Raw genomic sequence first — 4,895 nt, forward strand, 5'->3', positions numbered from 1 at the left:
CACCTCTGCTTCTCACTTGCCTCAAAAGCCCCTTGCTGGGGGAAGATAAGCTGGGTCGGTACTTGGAAGAGAGACCACCAAGGAAGACTCCGCAGAGGAAGGCAGTGGCAAAACCACCTCTGCTTCTCACTTGCCTCGAAAGCCCCTTGCTAGGGGAAGCTAAGCAGGATTGGTACTTGGAAGAGAGACCACCAAGGAAGACTTTGCAGAGGAAGGCAATGGCAAAGCCACCTCTGCTCTCCCTTGCCTGGAAAGCCCCTTGCTAGGGGAAGATAACCAGGGTCGCTACTTGGGAGACCACCAAGGAAGACTCTGCAGAGGAAGGCAAAGGCAAAGCCACCTCTGCTTCTCACTTGCCTCGAAAGCCCCTTGCTAGGGGAAGAAAAGCCGGATTGGTACTTGGAAGAGAGACCACCAAGGAAGACTCCGCAGAGGAAGGCAATGGCAAAACCACCTCTGCTTCTCACTTGCCTCGAAAGCCCCTTGCTAGGGGAAGCTAAGCTGGGTCGGTACTTGGAGGAGAGACCACCAAGGAAGACTCTGCAGAGGAAGGCAATGGCAAAACCACCTCTGCTTCTCACTTGCCTCGAAAGCCCCATGATACCGTCACCATAAGTCAGCTGTGACTTGATGGCACTTTACATGCAGTCACTTCTATATAGACTCAGGTGTATCTTATTCTTGTCTGTTTCACAACGTGCCAATTTTTATTGCTGCAGCCCCTAGTACTTTTGTTCTGCGCTTTGTCTGTCTTCACAGAGATCGGTCTTTATCTTTTCCCTTTTCGTCTCTGAAGGGAATGTATGTATTTCCTATTGATTTATGGCGACCCAAAGTGGATTACCTCATCCTCCTCGCCTCCGTTTCATCCTAACAACAGCCCTGCCCCCAGCTCAACCCAGCAAGCTTCCGAAACAGAGCCCGAATTCAAGTCTGGGTCTCCCAGATCCTAGCCTGACACTCACACCGCTGTAGAAAAGAGCAAGAGTCCAGCAGGACCTTCACGACTAACAAAATTTGTGGCGGGGGAAGAGCTTTTGTGAGTCTCTGCTCACTTCTTCAGATACAGCTAGAATGTACCACACTGGCGCTTGTAGATGAGCATACAAAGCTGTCCTATCCAGTTTTGGTGTAGTGGTTAAGAGCGCGGGCTCAAATCTGGAAGAACCGGGTTTGATTCCCAACACCCCCCACATGCAGCTGCTGGTGTGACCTTGGGTCAGTCATAAGTTTTTTCAGAGATGGTCTCTCAAGGGCAGTTAGTTGATATGGACTGGCAGCAGCTCTCCAGAGTCAGACAGAGAAGAGTCTTTCTTCCCCCATTCCGGTTACTTGAGATCCTTTCACTGGAAACGCCAGGGAGGGATTGACTTTGGGATTGCGCTCTACCACTGTGCTCTACCACTGAGCTTTCGCCTAAAGCTGCATGCGTTACCTCCTCATGCAACACGCAGCTTGTACTCTCCAGTGCTATTTGCATTGCAGATTACGCCTCTTAATGAGTAAGTCTCTACAGGGACATTAAACTTTCTCCCCTTAAATGGAACCGATTAAATGCACGATCATAAAACTGGGACACTCTTGTACGCCACGTCTGTTCACCCGAATACCTGCCGTTCCCCAGTTCCCCTACGTACAACCACGCAGGGGCAGCAGAAAATCCACATTTTTAACCATCTTGACAGTGAGCTCCCCACAGAGTAGCTAAAAGCTGCATTCTGAGAAGGAGGATCATAGTAGTGGCAACTCACAGTGCATTTCATTGCGGCGAAGACTTTTCTCGTACATGAGCAAAATTAGAAATGCAAAGCACGGTAAAAGGCGATGGTATCTCCATTTTTTGGAACCGGTACCTAAAGATTCATGGCATGGCAGTTTGCTGCACATTATTTGGTAGTGTAGATTTTGCCATTTCAGCTATTAATGTTTTCACATTTGACTACCATCTAGAATACATCTTTTAATCATCTATCTGTTAATGTACACCTCTCTTCCCTCGTTTTGGAGTTCATGTGTCTTTATGCCCCTGTATTGAGTTTAGGCACTTGCTAAAGCTGTGAATTCTTTCTAGGGAAAATAATATCATTCATCACCTGCTGTTTGGGTAAAACTAAGAGCATTCGCATTTTTGAGTTACAATGTTATGCTTGCCCAGCAAAATGGACGGGCCGTTACGACTGATTACCAAGAAATCAAATATTTTACTATTTTTCTACTTGTTTTAAAAAAATGTAATTCAAAACTGATATTGGAATGTTAAAATGTGACGGTCTTTTTTCCCCATCAAGTCACAGCTGACTTCGGGTGACTCCTCGGGGTTTTCAAGGCAAGAGACATGCAGAGGTGGTTTGCGATCGCCTCCCTCTGTGTAGCAGCCCTGGGCTTCCTTAGTGGTCTTCCATCTAAATACCGACCAGGGCCGACCCTACTTAGTTTCCAAGATCCAACAACACAGGGCTAGCAAAATAAATACCTACAATACACAAAATTGGTTGCATCAAAATGCGTATTGGAAATATGAGGATCGCTCTTCCAAAACACAGGATTGACTTTCTCTCTGACATTTTTAAGGGGAAAGAATTAACTGGCATTTTTTGTTTTTCAAAGGACATTATGAGAAAGCCTTCCTTCCGATTCTTAAGCCTCCAATAAGTTTAAAAAAAAAAGAACAAAAATGTTTAAAGGTCACGAAATGGCATAGGCATTGCAGGAGGGATTGTGTCATTTGTCACCAGTGACGTCACAGGCGCTTTCCAATCGATGCTCACGATGCTTGGGAAAAAATGATATCCCACTATCCCAATAGGGGCGCTAGCTGGGGAAGAAATCACGTTTCCCCCCAGCAACAATACACTGCTGTATGCTGCAGAAGGCTTGTAAACTATGCGAAAGACAATTGGACGTCCAACATCCACCACCTAACAACCTGGGCGTTTCTGGCACAATCAAATAATTGCCTGGTTAAGGTCCTGATCCCGATTTCGATCCATTACCATTTGTATTCCCCACAGCAAGCAACCCAAAAGAAACATTTCTCCTTGGTTTTCCTGTGTTGATAGAATAGGAAACATAACGTAACCTCTTTTTCCTGGGAAACCTTCAAGAAAGACCATTCAAAACTCACCCCACCTATTTTGTGTTCCAATATGGAACCAAGATGGCTCACAGGGCTCGCATGGTGCAGTGGGGCATCTCTCCTGCACCATATCTTCTAGGGTTGGTGGTGGTTTGAAGAATGACACATTCATGCGCATCACTGCATTTTGAAAGGCTGCCTGCCTTGCAGGTCTCCTCTGGTTCCCAACCTCTAAAGGCAACGTCCGGTCTGCTAATTTAGCCAATTAGCCAATTTCATTGCCTCTATGAACTGCCTCTCTTGCCTCGGAAACTGACAGTGTTGCCGCTTGTCAGTTGTGACTTGACGGCACTTTCCGCCACCAATATGTGTTTCATTTCGTCTGAACCACACAAAAAACACTAATACCTTTTTGAGCTAGGATGTTGTGGGGGAATGGGGACTTAGAAGATTTCAGAGAGAACTTCCATTGGAAACTCTTGCCATATCTAATGGTAAAGTGCACCACCACCCCCATGCCCACCATGAAAACAGCAAAACCAGACCACCCAGGCACAAGGCAAGAGGTCTCTACATACATCAGGGGGGGATTCCTGTTGAGGTCAAAAACATGATTTTGCGCAATGAAACATCCACAAAACGATATGTATGTGAGAATTTGCAAACCGCGTTTCCTCCCAGGCCCCTCAAGACCTACAACTGAAGTGTAAGATTCTAAATGGCGCCAGAAAATCCATCATACCCCAAAAACAAAAAGTGGATGCAGTTATCTTATAGACCAACATCCCAACTCTAAGCACATCATTAAGAAATGTCCCCTTGCATGGCAATAGTATTCACTTCCACACAAATGCCCCAATCCACAGATCCAAAGGTGCACAGTCTGCAGCATGCTATGATGCCCGTTCATGCATGGACCATACAAATGGTCAGAATTTGTGGGCTGTTATTTTTCAGTGGGGTGGGAAGGATCCGGATTCTGGCAATTCATGTGCCCTCCCTAGCAGACCCGCTCCAACTACGAGAAACATGTGTGCACCGGGACAGCTGTGGGGTTATTTTTCATGCTGTGCAGCAAGCACCCTTTTGCGCATGAAGCACACATCCAGCCGCTTCCATACGCAGATCACCTTCGCCGGACCGGTGCGCCACGTTCTCGAGAGACAGGTATAACTGGTTCATTGCAACCTGCAGCTTTTTAGACTGCGATCTAAGGCAGGATTCAGAAACCCCTATAAAGCCACACCGGGTTATGTATCAAGTTCACGATACCCAAAGCGCCCTCAGACTGGCACGGACCCCAACCAGCAAGCACCAGCGAGGAAATGGGAAGCCAGGAACTGCTAAGGAGTCAAAACAACCTGTAATCCTTTATTCAGATCTGGAAGGAACAACTTTGTGGGGGGAGTCGCCGGAGCGGGTCCTAACCGAGAGGGCGGAGGTCCTGCGGGGCCACGGGCGACACCCTCCCCAGCCTCAACTCTCCACGGCTGCAGTGCGCCCGCTGTCCACGCCCACGTCCCGTCCCCCCCAATCCGCCCCCGGGGATTTCCGCGAAACCAGCAGCGAGGCTGCGGAGAAGATCCCGGGCGGGGAGGCAGACGGTTGGGGTCGCCTCTGGGTGTGTCTCGCAAACCGTCGCGCCCCGCGTGTGCGTTTGCGGCACCGCGGGGCGGCTCGCGTGATTAATGCGGGGGTTTCCCGTCAGACAAACGGGGCGGCTCTTTCTCCCCCCCCTCCCTCTCTTTCCTTCTCTGGGCGTCGCCAGACTTTTGCAGCAGCCTGCGCGGTGCCTGCCCATTTCTAACCGGGGGGGGGG

This window comes from Gekko japonicus, unplaced genomic scaffold, assembly GCF_001447785.1.
Source record: "Gekko japonicus isolate JY-2015 unplaced genomic scaffold, Gekko_japonicus_V1.1 scaffold1556, whole genome shotgun sequence".
Classification (NCBI taxonomy): Eukaryota; Metazoa; Chordata; class Lepidosauria; order Squamata; family Gekkonidae; genus Gekko; species Gekko japonicus.